The sequence below is a fragment of the Apteryx rowi genome, unplaced genomic scaffold, assembly GCF_003343035.1.
Source record: "Apteryx rowi isolate R43461 unplaced genomic scaffold, aptRow1 scaffold_186, whole genome shotgun sequence".
Lineage (NCBI taxonomy): Eukaryota > Metazoa > Chordata > Aves > Apterygiformes > Apterygidae > Apteryx > Apteryx rowi.
This window is the reverse complement of record NW_020448152.1, coordinates 66,052-83,006: the sequence shown is the minus strand read 5'-3', so window position 1 is coordinate 83,006 and position 16,955 is coordinate 66,052. Positions and strand designations below refer to the sequence as shown.

Genomic DNA, 16,955 nt, shown 5'->3' with positions numbered 1-16,955 from the left:
TATTTTTTTCCATTAAATAACTGACCAAGAAAAAAATACCTTCATATTTTCTTCCATTTCATGTGGGCAACAGTACAGCAACATCAACAGTCTAGGTTTCTGATAAAGACTCAGACTGTTCTTTATTATTACCCCAAAACATTAGTTGTACAAAGGACCTAAGAGCATTTTCACTAGCAGACAAAATTAGTAACTGCAAATAAACTGGGCTGAAAGGGAGAAAACTGTAGAGATCATGGATGAATAAACTAATGTTGTATGACAGAATTCAGTGCTAGCCATCTTTAACCTTGATCTTACTGAAATGTAGATTTTTTAAAAATATTCAGAATGAATTAATTTGAATCTGTATGTAACAGCTAAAATCTCTGTTGCATTTTACATTGCCATTTTACAAGAGCCTTGAACTTAAGAAGAAAAACATACGGATAAAGAAATTTAACTTAACCTAGAGAAACAAAGGAGTCCTAAGGCAACACAAAAACATATGGATTTCATGGCTCAGTGCACTTAAATTTAATGTGTTTTTTACATATTTGCTATTTCGCAATTATTTTTTAATTAAGTGGGAGATCAGTTGATTATTTCACAGCAGTCGAAAGGCTAACATATTCACCAGCAGAACAAAAATTCATGAGTTGCAAAATATATTCATGTTCTTTCCTTATACCACACAGGTTTTTTTAATAGCCAGAGTCCCCTGTATGAGAATTTTACCAAGAAATATTTCAAAGCAATTGTTCTGTTTCTCAGGTTTTTCAGACTTTCTTTATACCAAAGAGTAAAAGTTTAATTCCTCTCCAGGGCTGGATTCAAAGCCCACTATAGTCAGTGGAATGACTCCCATTGACTATAAAGGGCCCAGGTCTATAGTGTTGAGCTGAGGGTGCAGAAACCCTTTTGCTTCTACTGCAGTTTAGGGGACCTTACTCATACAGACATACTTTCTTGCATCCACTTAGGAATGGTACAGCATGCACTTTGTTAGTGCTTAGACAACTCTCTTATTTGCTTTATCTTACAGAAAAGTAGAGGAAAAATAATGTTCTAAGTGTGAGAGGGGGAGAAGCAGCAGAGCTATGCCCTAGACAAGAGGAGAGATTACTTGACCTAAACCTTCTTACACCCTACAGACACAGCAAATACATTTCTTTACAAAACTGTAGATTAACACTGTTCAATAATAAGAAAACTATGATTCATATGACTAAGCCATGGGTTGATCTTGTCCATATTCCTTGCACTCATGCTTTACATTTTGTCACTGCATTTGTGTTATAGCACTCCTTACTACTTAAAAAATCTACAAGGGATAAGATATATACACCTATTATTATGCTAAAGAGGCAAAGCAGCATAATAGTAAAAAGTGTTAAAGATTCTGTTATTTGCTGTCTATTTGAAAACAAGTCTGATGTAACGCAATGCATGAACTGCCTTTTCAAACAGTCTAAGTCTGCTGCTCTAATTCTCCTTTTGTGAGGAACTGGATTTAAGACACACTGCAGGAAAGACCTGCTGCCTGAAAAAGTTGTTCTTCAGTTAGATTAACACGGAGACGTGTCTGGTTATTCCTACCATAAAACACTCTTCACTTGCCAGTTAGTCCTTGGAACAGTTAAACTCTAATCCCAACAACACAGAAACCAAAATTAAGTATGTGTTTCCATTTTTATTTTTGTTCTCAAGGGGAAAAAATTAACAGCATGTATTTAAAATACAGCATACTCCTCCAGATATTAATCCGTAGATTCTTCAAAATTTTGAGAAAACTTTAATTATTAAAAATCTAGACCTATATATGTTCTAATTTTGTCAAATATTTATGTTCTAAGAACAAGTTCTTAGGTTCCAGATATTTCCATTACTCCAAATGGGGGTATGGAGTCCATGCTGATAGAAGAATTTTGCTTGAATATAGATTCTAAAGGCTGGTTAAAATAGCCCAAACGCTTGGGATATTACCTTTACTTCTACACGGTCAATTTGTTTTCTTATAACTCTCATAAGTATGCTTTAATTTATGCTGATTTTTTCCCCCTTTGGCACCTTCCTTTTCTTGATCTACTCACTTCCAGGATCTCTCATACCTCAATAAAACAAGAGTAAGCCTAATGCTATTTTGATCTAATTAACACCTACAGTTTTCATACTCCTCTCGTTCCAGGAGGATTGGCTGAGACTAATTTAAAAGAGTGGTGCCACCTGCCTATTAGAAGAATTATGGTGGAAAGGTGAGTAGATGGCTGTAATGGTTTCTTCAGTCCCTAGCAGTTTATGGAAAAAAGTTAGAGACACAGTTTTCAAGCTTCCTCTCTGGGGGAGTATGTTTTTATTTTATATTTGTTTGTATTTTAGTGCTAGCTATTGTTAGGCTGCAATGCCTGCACCAAAGCACAATCCTTTTCTCCAGCCTTGCATGTGTATTCAGTTGCAAGCACTTGCTGCCTATCGGTTAGCCAGTAAACACCGATCCTGACCCTACAGGAGGGTCTCTAGAAGTTCTACTGTGAAGGGTACAGCTTCTTCCCTTACTGCACAAACTGTATTCTTGCACCTGAGGTTTCCTTTTAGGTTAAAAGGAAAACTTAACCCCAAGTTTTCTCTTTCTCATTACTGACTTCTTATATACAAGTGGATTTTGAATTTTATAGCTACACTTGGCTATTCTGAAAAGTCTAGGAAGTAATGGGTTAATTTTTTTTAGACACTGAAAATGTGCTATTAATATACAGGAAATCACAGCTTGAAGAGTGTCCATTATCAGCACTTTCTCAAGAGAAATAGTTAGGTCTCCTATAAGAGAGACATACTTCAGCATTAAGTAAATATATATTCCAAATGGGGGCAGGGGAAGACAAGAAAGGGAAGATTTTTAAACTGAATAAATACAGTAAGTTAGCCTGGAGTACACTATTGCAAGAACTAGAAGTGTGCTTAAGGTTTCTTTAAAGTCTGGTTCTAAGTTATTGTTATTAGAATGTTACTTAAATCAGCATTTTAATATTTCAAATGTATTTATTCTAAGCAAGCTTTTCAAAGCTTCATTTGTTGGATGCTACTTCATGGAAACCTTCTAGATTTGCTATATAGACAATTTCTGTTTGTAACGGTAGGTGAGAAACATACATGTCACTGGAGTGCAGAGAGTTATTATGAACTGCATTAAGAATTTAGAATCTCAAAGGAGAGGTAAACAAAAAAAAAAAAAAGCAAAACTATGATTAAACCAATGATCAATCATATGTAACTTTAAAAATCTAATTCCTGAAGATAGGAAAAGCAATGAGTACACAGTCAATGGAGTTAGTACCTATTGCAGCTGTGGTACTGATTTCTAGCCATCAGTCAACATGGTGAAAGCCTAGCTGAAGAACCTGTTACCATTATTCTTCCCAAACTTCCATGTGGTAGTTAATCTACCAACTCCAGGGTAAGTTTCAGAATTGCTTGTGTTAATACAGAGTATACAGTTCTCAAATGTCAGCTGTTCAAATAGCTCTCTTTTCTAATACTCATTTTCATTTTTTATTTAATTACAAGGCATTTAATCAGCAGATGTCTCCATCTCATATCATTTTCCCCATCTCACTTAAGTATACAAAAGTCTCAAATGAAATTTAAGGAGGTGTAATAGAGAATTTTCCAAACATTTTTTCCAAACATTTTTTCTCAATAGCAAAGTTACTTAAGTAAAGCAAAGGAAGTTTTGACAAAACATCCTTATCATTTGCATTTAGGAAAATGCTAGTAATACCTATTCTTGCAATGTAATCCTTAAGGATGTTCTCCCAGATAAACATTCTTCTCCAAAGAAAAGTAATGAGGCATCTTCTCTATATTACAGTCAACTGTGGACAACATTCCTTTCTTTAGTTTTGATTAATATGCCATTGCATTCTGGTAAGATTAATGAACTGTGAAGGGTATGGGGATGCCATCTCTTCATTTCAAAGAAAGAATGTTAAGAATTCAAATAAACATAATATTTAGATAGCCTATTTTGTCAGGACATGATTGACTGTTTCTGCAACTTTAAAACTCAGGGTTTTTTTGCTTTGTATCTAGTTTTGGTGCTTGCGATTCTTAGACACTAGTTAAATTAGCCAAGAGAAACTGCAAGCTATTATTTCAACGAGCAATGAAAACTTATGCTAGATGAGCTGATTACATTTGCATTAACTATCAGATCACAGTATGATGTTTCAGAGGTGGTTTTAAAAAAAAAAAAACTATTGTAATCTCATTTCTCTGAGAGTTGTCTAAAACCCAAAAGGGGAGAGGAAAGAAAAACAAATCTAGAAAAATTGAAAAGAACATGGATGCAGCTGTAGCTTTTCCATTACATTATAATTAAGAAAATTTTAGTGACCATCAATGAATTGTCTGATACTATTTTCAAGTTTGTTTTCCATCTGTAAATTTTGGCTTAAGTATCTTTTGCCCTTGAAATTGTCTACAATGCTATCTCCAGTAATGACAGTCAAAGCTATGCTGTCAACCACAGAGAATTAAATTCACTCAATGTCTAGGAAACAATTCTAACAATTGTTTCTAATGCTTTTAAGTGACAGGGTTATGTCCTTACTGATTTAAAGTAGTGCAAATACTAACATATAGTTAGTTATAAGCAACTAGTAACAGTGCATTTTAGGGTCTCCAATATTTATAAAAAAAATCTCCCTTCTGTTGTTTCCACATTCACTATACTAAATCTCCCTGTGTAGATCTACCTTATATTATGGAGTTCTGTACTATATGACACTGAGGTATGACTAGGAGCACTGAGAATGGAATGAAAGATACTTATTTTTACAATCAGTAGTATAAAATTAACCAATAAACAAAAATTACTCATTGCTGCAATAATTATTCATTGTTCCATGTGATTTGATTATCCACTGTAAATTTAGTTCTCATGAGCAAGCTTTAGTATTTGGGGGATGGCCAGGGAGGGGAGAAACACATTCTTATTTGGTCCTAGATACTATCTTTTACGGCAGCTTTGGTAGAAAGATTAGACTCATTGGTTAGGGTTTTGAATTACTAATTTACTCTGAGCTGTTGGCTGTAGGTCCCATCTACGCTATTTCAGCTTGCTATTCTGCTAGTTTGCGATTTCATATGGGAAGACCAGTCCAAATGCTGTTTTTCCCAAGAGCTATGTCAGAAAAATTTGTCCCACAGATCTGTCTAATTTTTCCCAAAGCTCTTTCCCAAACATGTAGAAAAAACTTCTGGACAAATCTAATCTCCAGCAGTTCTGACAGATTCAGTCATACCTGAGTGAGGTATCAATCAATTGCAGCGAAAGGCAAGGACAGAGAGAGAGAACTACTTGTAACAACGAAGAAAGCTTTTCCATGTGCATCGGAGCTTAAATCTCCAGCAATCAATTCAGTGTAGCTCAAATTGTTTTATATTTATCAGTGTTTTAAAAACTTTTACCTTCTAGCAACTTATCATGATCATCTACCAGAAATTACAAAGCACAAATCGCAGCCAGGAGAAGTTTAAGGTCACCAGGCACAAAAACAATGGCAAACACCCTTGCATAAGGCCTTCACATTAAATATTAAATAAATTTGGAGCAATCAGCAACATATAACTATGGAGTCAGTGACATAAAATTCTTGAAGGTCTGAGGAAAAACCTGTAATTTGTCCTGAATTATCTTATTCATATTTAACAATAAATTCAATTTCAAGGTTAATCCTGTATATAGGGGTATCAAGGTCCTCAGAGCAGATGATACCTTCTCAGGTCAAAGAACTGAAAGAAGGAGTAACTGTCTGATCGCTGGGCTTCATGATGCTTTAAATAACACAGAGCTTCATTTTCAAGGGTGTTTTGAAAGACTTAAACTTTTTCTTTAACTTTTTGCCAACTTTGTGAAAATCCTGATGTTAAAGAGACCACAGCTGCCAAATTAGAAATATGCCAACTTTGCACAGCTTTAGGCAAGTTCATCAGAACAGGTTTCCTACCTTTTCTACAGGAAACCTACCTTTTTCCTCTGGCTGATGGAACCCCTGGGCCAGTTTCACTGTCGTCTACAACACATTTAGCAAATTAGCATATATGTCACTTAACAGGTCACATGTACAACTGGTGCCTCATGGTTCAGAGGCAGATGGAACCTGGTGGATTGCTGCACTCGCCATGAAATTGCCACACAAATTTTCTCTAAGTTGTTCTATGCTAATATAATATTAATAGTCACATAAAATCATTAATGAAAGCCTGGCTCTTACAAAACCAAGGGCAAAACTTTCACTGGCTTCAGTTGAGCTGGGTTTTCAGGAAAAGTGAGTAAAAATCCAATCCAGTGACAATGCTTGTGGCATTGAGGGCTGCTAAGAAGTAATGTGAACAATTCCAAATGGTTCTGCCTAAAAGCATGCTGCTTTCTCTCCTGTGGCTGTCCCACATGGTTCTTTGTTATCAGCTGTGAATCGCCAAACATCCTTTGTGATGTTTAGATGGCAGAGTTATAACTCTAACGCTTGCATGTTAAATAGAAGGTGATTTACAAAGTGTGGCTCAATTTGACAGCTGTTACTACAGCATAGCCAGAAAAAAATTACTTGCAAGGTTACTTCAGTTACTGATAGGCCTGCACTGAAATACAGTATTTACTTGTAGTAGAAATACTGTGACTACAAAATACTAGCAAAGCAATATGTTTGCCTTTATAAAAGAAACAGGACTTCACATAAGCAACTTGTTTTCAAGTATCAAATTTTCACCTGACTTTTATTTACCTAGTTTATGATCAATTGAATCCACTTACCAAATTGGTTAGTTTTCTATTCAAAATATATAGCGTAATCAGAAGGACCGGATTTAAAATATGATGAAGCAAAGTCCAGCCTTCACAAAGAGAAATTTGCCCATCAGTCTATGACCAATGACTGTACGCAAGTTCTAGTTCCAGCCAGCTCAATTCTTTGAAGAAAAAACACCCTCATTAACGACAACAGTTCTGCATTTGTCTTTCAAATACTTCTTTCGTGAGGCAATGAATCACATTATGGAAACAAACAATGAAATGCATTATAACCATGTAATTCAATACTTTAGAAGTTGACTTATCGAAATAAGGAACTGTCCACAGATCTTGTCTTCTGGATGAAGCAGGTGAATGGGAAGAACACTGCTCTGTGGTGGACTTCCAATGGCCAAGAAGAGAACTCCACTGCTGCCTCTTTGTAAAATATTAATTCTGAGAGCTCTTTTGCAAATCCTGCAAAGACTCTTGCATCACCTTAATGATTCACAATACTGCCAGAATGAGAATATTGCATGATATGGGTCATGACTCTGACCTTGTATAGCAACAGTTATGAGACTAAAATCTGAACTGTTTTTGAATTTTCATCTCTGGAAGATCCTTACTTACAGGAAATATTGGAAACCTTTGTAGCAGAGTCAGGAAAAAAAAAGGAATATTCTGCCATGAATATGTAATTGTAATAACATATTAGAATAATAGGTATTCCAAAAATAACAATAATGAAAGACAACTTCAATATACTCACTGCACTCTGTTTCCTAAAATAGGTCACTGACAGGGAATCTCTGGTTCAATTCTAAATCATAAACTTTAATAGAAAGTGCTTCACCTATCTGAGGTGACGTGACCTTCTAACTGAAAATTACACTATAGTAGTTCTGTATGTCAAATTTCAAAAGGAAGGCAGAAAGTATTTAAAGTTACAAGGCAAAGACTTTTTTTCTTTTTGAGGATTCTTTTCCAAATTGATGCCAGACTTCAAAGATGCTGTTAATCAGCTGTTTAATGAACCCTTATCTTGCAGGAAAACCTGCAAGTGAAACTCTTTGGATGGGCCTGGGAGCTATAAGGGGAGAAAAAAAAAATTCCTAGCCTTAGTGGAAATATTACCTTGAATTAATGCAGCTTGTGATGGAATATTATCATCCTATTAGTGTTTTTGAATGAAAACTATGTTTAAAGTCCTTTTACACATATTTAAATTTATAAATATATTTTCATACACAGAAAGTATATATATTTTTCAAACTTACAGAAAGACCTAGTGTTTTTGTTAACAGTGAAGAAAAGGCACTATATTCAGTGTTTGTATTCAGACAAGTTCTGTCATGAAGTAATTCTTAATATTGTATAGCATAGCAAGATTATATATATATTGTGTATTCAAACTTCAATGTATAGTAAGCTTGCTTGTAACTTGTATGTTAATGTACTTATGGAGAAACTTGTCCGTTCTGTCAGCCTCTCAGCATCACTTCATATCCCATCAGGGCTGGCTTGTTTATCTTATGCCCTCTACTGCTTTGCAGGAATGGTCATTATAAATCACCCTCTGCCCAAATGTAGATACAGATGGAATCAATTAAGTACTGCTTGCCTGCTCTGAGAATGATCATCAATGAAGTATAGCTAAACAATACTGATCTCTAGTCGCCATCTGGAACCATTAGGACAAACTATATCTCTTCACCCAGGGGAGGCAAAAGTTTTGGAAGCCCTTGAGGCACATGGCCTTTCTTGACTTGCGTGTGGTCACAACCAGTCGACAAAAAAGCCAAGAACAAGAAGCAGGTCTCCAGCAGAGCTTGTATTCCTTATCCACGTTATGAAGATCAGAATGTGGTAGAATGTGACAGCTGACCTTAGTTTTTGGTGAAAGCAAACAATGCATTTGCAGGGTAATAGCAACTTCAGAATCAGCAGAAGAAACTTAAGAGCTGGCTAAAAGCTTAAGCATGATCCTGGGTGGATATAAGGTGACTAAAGAAACGTTGAAAATCACAAGCTGGGTGCAAAAGCTAATTAGGATTTTTTTTTTTGACTTTTTAGATTTGCTTTTCATAAGATGTAATTTAGTATTACATACTCTAATACACATGTGGGTTTCTTAGGATCCAAACTGAATTTCATATTGCAGGGATGGTAGCTACTAGTCTATCCAAATTCTGACATCTGAGTCTCTCCGAATGACAGAAACGCATGTGAAGGCAAATCTGCTCAGAATCAGTCTTGCTGCATTATTTTAAGTTCTCTGCTTCAGCCAAGGTGTCATCACTTACAGCTCTGTTTTCATTTCTTTTCTCCTATGTTCCCACTACAGTAATTTATCTCCTTCTCCCCCATGCCACTGTGGCAGGAGAGCTTGAAATAAAGTGGCAACATGAGAATTTACTATGCCAGCTACTTGTCTCGAGACCCTGTTTCTTCTTTATCCTTGTCCTGTATTATTGTTAAGGCAATTTACAGTTCTAGATCAGGAGCTGTGCTATGTGCTCTACCTTAGCATATCCAGACTGCAAGAACAAAAACTTCTTAATAAACATTTTTTGAGAATATGGCTTTTGTATCATTTTCAGAACATTATATTAAATATTCAATGAAATATTTTCTGGATATTTTCAAATAGAAAATATGGAGGTTTTAGCAGTGCAATACTATCTTTAAGACTTTTTTCATGTACAGAACTTAGATTTGCAGTAGCCCATGAGATCTGTCTAATAAGTATGTGAAAATGCATTAGAATAAGAGAATAACAGGAGTTCAAACCTCCAGTACCCTGAGGTTTTTTGTTTTGCTTTGGGGTTTTTTGTCTGTTTCTTTGTTGGTGGTGTTGCAGATCAGGTCCTCAGGAACAGATGTCAGACACTAAGATGGCTGAAGACCCTTCTTAAAATCAAGAAAGAAGAGGCTAAAGAAGGGTTTCTGAATGATTATGAATTTATAAAGGGATGCTCAGGTATGTTTTGTAGAGATCATGAACAGCGAAACAACAGTGAAGAAGCATTCTCATTGCATTTTCCGCACAGTATAGCAGCTCTGTGTGATTGCTTTTCTACAAACATCAGAAAACTCTTGTTCTTGGGAGTAGCTGTTTTTCCCAGAAGTCTTGCTAGCTACTCAGAAAGTCTGTAGACCTTGGCTTCCTAATACTCAATGCAAAGCTCTCCTTGCTGTCATGTTCCATGTCTTTATACAGCTTTGAAGGCAACCCTAAGCATAATATTTCCTAAACCTACCCACCTTCTGTATAAACAACTGCCTTACCAGACACTCTGTACTAAGCAAGCAGGGTGCAGACCTGTCAGGTCTATCTGGGTTACAGGAACCTCTGGGGTACACTTTTACTACACCAGAGCCAATTTTTGCATCCTTTTTACATAGGGAGTAACCGTTGTCTTGAGGGTGGTCTTGTCAAGAGCAATACAGCTAGATATGCAAAATGCAGCTCTGTAGTTAAAATATGAAGAAAATACTGTTTAGCCTGTTCTAGTCATGAAATATCATCTTCCTTGTTTTTTTCGTCCTACACTCCTAACTGACAGTCAAACAGCTGGTATTTTTTTTCTTACAGTCCAGTGCATTGCTTCACCAAAAACATGAAAGAAAATAGAAGGTTCTTCCCAAAAATGAAGGGAGAATAGCAACACATTAATGCCCACAATGATGCCAATGGGAACAAATGTTTGGGGGTTTTTTTTTCTTCTTTCAATTGAACAAAAGGCTCGATAGATTTACCGAGGCAAATCACTCTATATTTGCAAAAATTATCATTTTGATGCAAAGCCCAGGCTTTTCTGTGCTCACTGCTAACAGACAAAATGGCACCTGAAGGAGATGAATCTTGAGTATTTGTTTATCGGAACAATATTTACCAGATACATATTGCGTAATGACATGTGGGAACCTGCCACCAATGCACAGAGCCCAGGAACTGGAAAATGAGCATTAAATACTTGCCCACAAGAGTATGCATTTAAAGCAGGGTAAGTTCCTGCCCCCTGTAGAAATAATAGTTCATGATCTGGTAAGAATCAGCCAGTTACTGATGCAACCATATTGTAAAAATGCAATGTTTAATGCCTCTTAGTTGAGGGTTAACTAGCCCACATTGCTCTCTGTGTAGTCAAGGTGAAGGATAGAGCTCAAACTGCTGTCATGCACTTTTGCGTATATAAACCCGATTCATGCTAGTGTAAGTTATATATTCACATTAAGGTGAGTACAGGGAAGCATGGATTTCTTAGAAAGTGTTTTTTTGAAAGCCTTTGTCTGGGGGCCTGCAGAAAATTGTAGTGAATTTCCACTCTCAGTCTGGGTACAAATACTTGTAAGCCTTTCGTATATTGTTTTTCTGGGAATTGTAATTCTTTCTTTTTAAAACTGTAGCTGTTTGCACTAAGGTAGCATAAGAGTGCTTACAATAAAAATGCTGCCTCTGCTGTCAAACTAGTAATCAGGCCTGATCCAAAGCCTGAAGATAACAGACTCATCTCCATTGAGTTTGATGGACTTTCTTCTGAATCCATAGATGATAAAAATATTCTCATGTCTTTCAAGCCAATTTAAGCTACCTTCTCAGGTAAGACAAAATCTTTATTATTTCTAATATTGAGCAAATAAATTAAAACCAAGTAATTGCTCTTTAAAATGATGAGGGCTTTTTAAATCTTATTCATATCCCTGCAAGATCTAGCAACTTTATGGAATTGAATACTGACATGTGAAACCATCCTTACTTCCATATTTCTTTGCAGAACCAGTGTCTAAATCTCTAATCTTACTTTCAGTACTAGAAGATTTGTTTTTACCTGAAAAGCTTAATACAGGAGAGCAGGAAACTGTATTGTCCTCTTGACAATGAACTTCGCCTTATAAGGAGTACATTTTATTACAGCCTGTTGGTTCCTTGCACACCAGTCTCCTTACAAGCAAAAACAGGAATTTTGTTTCTCATGAAAGAGAAAAGGCTGAGATAAGATCTGTTTCAATTCGTAGATGGAAGATTGAATGATCAGTCTTACTTCGCCAAAGATTTCTAGTTTAGGCCTACATTTAACAACGTACGTTAAACACATAGCTAACCTTAAGTGTTTGAGTCATGCTTTTGAAATCAGTGGGACTATGAAAAACTTGAAATGCTGCAAATGTACATTTGCTTTACAAAATCTGTGCCTAAAGAATAATTCTATTCTAGTATTTAACTGTTTTTGATAAAAACATTCAAATATCTGATTCAAATAGTCAGAAAATTCTATACACATACCTTTCAGTATATAAAATACGTAGTCCTAAAGAAGGTGAAAGACCTCTCCATCTGTGTCTTTGACAACTATAAACTGCAAGAGAGGTGTGGCAAAGCAAGTGAACCTTTAGAAACCCCATTTAGCTGATTTACCTCTTTTCCCTGGAAGCAGATGCATCTAACTTTACAAGCTACAATACCAGCTGCTTGGTATGCAGGTTAAGGTTTTTGGTAAACAGGGGTATTGTTGGCTCATATTATATGAATAAATATATGAAAAAGAGCAAGACCCATTCATAAGGGGATTGGAAACTGCAATAGGTCGTAAAAGGAGAGGTAGTCTCTCACCTCACACTTACTTTTTATTTGTTTTATTTTAAGTAAGGGTGTTTGGTTTTGGGGAGTTTAAGTTCAATATAAAAAGGCTCAAGATTTTATTTTAAAAATATTTTAAAAGGGAGAAAAGTGTTGGGGGGGGAACTTGCTGTCATAGACAATAGCTCGGCGAGTATACGGCTTCTTGACTTAAGTTGTCTTTAAATTAATCTCCCCTGTTTAGAAGTTCAACAAAAATTTTGCAGAGATTCGTAGATATGAAAGAGAGAAAGTATTTAAATTCAGAATCTGGTTTGTTTTTAAGGCTACTTTTTGCTCTCTTACTACACACCATGCAATTCTCTTCAGGTTAGTGCCAAAAAAAAGACATCTGTTAACTTGAGTGAAATATTGCAAACATTTAAACCAGAGTGATTAATTTGGCCCTGTTCAGACCTTGTGAAACACTTAGCGCTAAAAGCCAACAGGAAGAAAGGATGGTAGGCACTCTCAGGCCTGTGCCCCATATCATTTCCTAGACAAGTCCTTCCTGCTTTAAGCATTAGCTCAGTGGTGTAGTTCTCCCTCAACTGAGGGGAATTGTTTATTATGCAGACAAAAAGGTAATGTTGCACCTGTTGGTAGATAGGTAATGGCAACTATACCTTCTTTTTAAGTACTGTAATAAGAAACATTTTGGCCCAAGGCTGGTAGATTGAACATTTATTGGTGTCTTTTCTCTCAGCAAATTGTACTCAGAATTTGGAACTACTACCTTAGTACTAGGAGTTGCCAAGTAATCTGTGTCGATAAATGAGTATCAAAGTGCCTTTTCTTGGCAATCAAGAAATGTAGGGGCAATTATTATTTTTCTAAGGACATAATAATCATGAACTGTTTTTTTTGTAATTACAGTCAAGGTCATCAGAATCTGAAAGGAAACAGAATACTGCCTTCTGCTGTGCTGTCCCTACTGTTATGACTAGTAGTTCAAGTTTATAATGTTCTGTATAGTTTTTTGAGAAATCTCTTCATCTCTTTAAAAAAAAATCTTTAAGCCTGATAAGACCCTGAACTGCTTGCAAATCTAATGCCGTACTGGATTATCTCTTTTGTTTCCTTTTTGCTGATTGGGAAGAATTATTTGTCCCTGAGTGCAAGATCAGTTCTCCAAAACTGGCTGAACAAATGAACCAATAACCCCAACCTGTATGTGTGTCTTGAGTATAAGAAAATAAATATAGAGAAAAATAGCTCTGTGTGTGTAGACAGAGAGGGGGAAAAAAAAAAGATTTTTTTTGCCTAGAAATTATCTTTGACATTTTTGAATAACTAATACTCAAAGAGCAAAACCAGAAATATTGCCTTGAAAATAAAATAAAAGCAATTTAAATGACAAATCCTAGTCAAAAAATCTTAGAGTGATCTGGAGACTGGATGGCTGACCTTCAGAGATGCCATGATGCAGCAAATAAGCATGAAGAGTCAAGGGACTGGAGCAGGTTGGAGGAGGCGTGCTCAACACTGTGGTCACATCTCTGTGATTTCTCATGGTTGCCAGCCCCAGAGGGCAGTGAAAGCCGCAAAATACTCTTGTGTCGCTAGAGTCATCTAGCAGCACCACCTGCTCCAAACTGGGAGATGTGCTCTCCCTGAGTCCGATTAATTTGGCCCAACATGCATGCGTGCCTTGAGATGTTGTATACTAGAAAGCCACAAAACTTGCACACAAAGTTCTTAAAAGATGAAAATTAACTTTGGATAATTTTAGGCTATTGTAGTTATACTTTGTTTGTTGCAATCTACCTGAAACCTGCTTGAAATCCTATTTACTTGAGTGTGAATCCTTCACATACTTGAACCATAATAATAAATTAAACAGGGTCTGTGCCTGAGCCATAACACTGGCTCACAATTGTCCATACTGTTCAACGGTTGCAGTCTGTGGTACAGATTTGGCATGAGCCAGCAGCACGGTCCCAAACCTCCGGGCATGGTTTGGGTGATACCACGGGCCACACACTATTCCCAGCAAGCAGTCTGAATGGGGCCACCCTGTTTGGACTGTAAGAATAATTAGCTCTGTGAACATGTGTCTTGCCATGCTAGTTGATCTCAAGCCAGAAATGATCCCCAGTTCATTCCACTTACTGGTGTAGTTGTAGGCTTAAGGATATTGTCTATGCTCAAAAGTCTGATTCTTCTATTTGGAAGTTTCCCTGTATTAGCCTCATTTTCTGTACTTTAAAGCCAATCACTACTTGGAATCCTAATTTTCAGTTACTGGTTCACATAATGGCTTTTAAAAACTTGAACATCAATGTCTTAGCTCTCATTGTGAGAAATTTTGTTGTATATTGAGATTGCTCACTCGGTACCACAGGAAAGGAGGTGCTAGGTGTGGCAAGGAAGGAGAGCATAAAGGGCACTAAAGCATCTTTGGAGCATAACCTCAGTTCTGAGAGATCAAGGAGTGAAACTTACTTTCAGTGGTCAGCAGCACAAGTGAAAAGAGTTTTAATACTCAACTGAGAGAAGAAATAGGCTGCAAGACGAAGAGCTAAAGCACTGAGAATATTTTCTCTGTGCATCAAGAAATTCTGCATTTGAATCAGAATATTCTCTGGTGCAAGACATGGGGCTTAGCTTTAAGGCTATGGTTTTAAGTGTCAGTAAGAAGAAGAAATACAAGAATCTGTCATTTCAATAGATTTAGAAGATAATTAAACAAACTAAATAATATTTCTAGAAATGTTTATTATGGTGATGTAAGAAATCTGTTTTAAATGGACAGAAGTGCAGTTGCTCAGTATTTTCTAAGATGCATTGCAATTCTGTCATAAATTGATACTCAATTTAATTTTTAAATTATTTATGCATTTTTATTTAGTGTTGCAAGAAGCAAGCTAAAAATAGATTATATTTAAAAGTTCAATAAAAAAACAGCCAAGAGCTTAGTTCCAAAAATTCTTGATTTAATTTTAGAGGAATGGAATTTTTGTTGTTCTAATTTAGTTGTCAAATTCAAGAGCTAGCCTAAAAATACATAAAGCTGTTTTCATTTCTGGACCTAAGTACATGGAAAAATAAACTTTAATTCTTTGTTTTCATTCTTTTGTCCTTAAGCAGCAAATTAATTTAATATTTTTATTATTTAGCTAATATATACACTGTAATTAGAACTGATACACTATAATCAGTCTGCTTCAAATAATCTTCTAAAGTGTCTCATAAATTAGAATCCTGTTTACATTTGTTTATCAATACTGATATGAAAAAATAGTTACATTTTCAAAACAATAATATGTCTGAATCCACCAGTCATGACACATCACTAAAAAAACAGAGTATCGATGGGCAAAAGCACTGTTTTTTTTAATAATCTATCATGTGCTTGTTTTCTCCCAAAGATATGCACAAAGTAAATGCAAAGCCCAAAGGTTAGGTGAATTTTAACCTTTTATCAATAGATCCAGCTTGTGATCTGAACTCAATGATATTCAACCTGGCTTTGTTTGAAAAGCTACTGTTTTCCTTTTCTAGCACTGTGTGCTGCTGGGTGATAACATAATGCCGTGACTATTAGATTTAGTATGCAATTCTAACAGACCTTTTTTCATGTTGAATAGTTGTAGTTCCTAAATATAGATGATACAAGAGATTGCGAACTCTACACTGGAAAAGGTCAAACCTTTTAATGATGATGTTAATCAATATCAAATTTCAACTGTTAGGTAAGAGCTGAGGCTCCCACAAGTTGTGTGTTCATCTTGCATTGCAAATGAGCAGAAAGATACACAGGTGTAAATACGGAGAGAACAAAGCCCTGGGGGATAAATATTCAAAAGGCATAAAGTGCTTTAGCCAACAAAGTCACTGATAATCATATAGCTAAGGCTGCTTGTGACTTTTGAAATGTCTAGCTCAAAGTAGTGTAATCTGATGGGACATTGAATAAAAACTGCAGAGAGCTCACTGCATATATTTTACGAATGGAACAATTAAGTGTTTGTGAATTGTACAGTATGTCAAATATATGAACCTTACACTGAAAACATGTCTCCTCCAGTTTTCCCTTCTAAGGAAATTTCTGTCAAAAAATATTTTATTCAGCACTTAAACTATTGTACAAAGTTATTTTTCACCATAAGACAATATGTTGAATTTGAATATTTTCCTGTCACCTTTAATCTCCTATAGAACATTGTACGGAACATTTACATTTCCAATTTTTTTCTAAAAACCATAATTCCAAATAGTAGTTTTTTACTTATTATGAAGAATTCTGTTCATCTAACAGACATCTAAGCATACAGAAAATGGATTTTCCTATTTTTTGCCTATGTTGTAAAATGGGATGGCCGGCACAACACCATTCCTGTACTTTACCTCCTGTACTATCTCTTCTCCAGGGTTCCTTTTACAGCAGCTTTTTCATCCCATATGCCTTCATTTGCTTGGACCTTCCCACCTGTCAGTTTTAAGAATCCTTTGCCCTAATGTGGCCATTTTGTAAATGACAGTACCTCGCTTGGTCTCTGCTATCAGAAATTAAGTATATGTAGTGTTTTCTCCTTGTTCCAGATGAAAAAATGATAAATT

The 16,955-nt window shown here is 35.8% G+C and overlaps 1 protein-coding gene across 1 annotated transcript in view; it reads right to left on the bottom strand.

The window, feature by feature from the left end:
• SHISA9 (shisa family member 9) overlaps positions 1–16,955 on the bottom strand; it is a 194,917-nt gene that overhangs the window by 136,356 nt on the left and 41,606 nt on the right. The gene's annotated exons all lie outside the window — the stretch shown is intronic.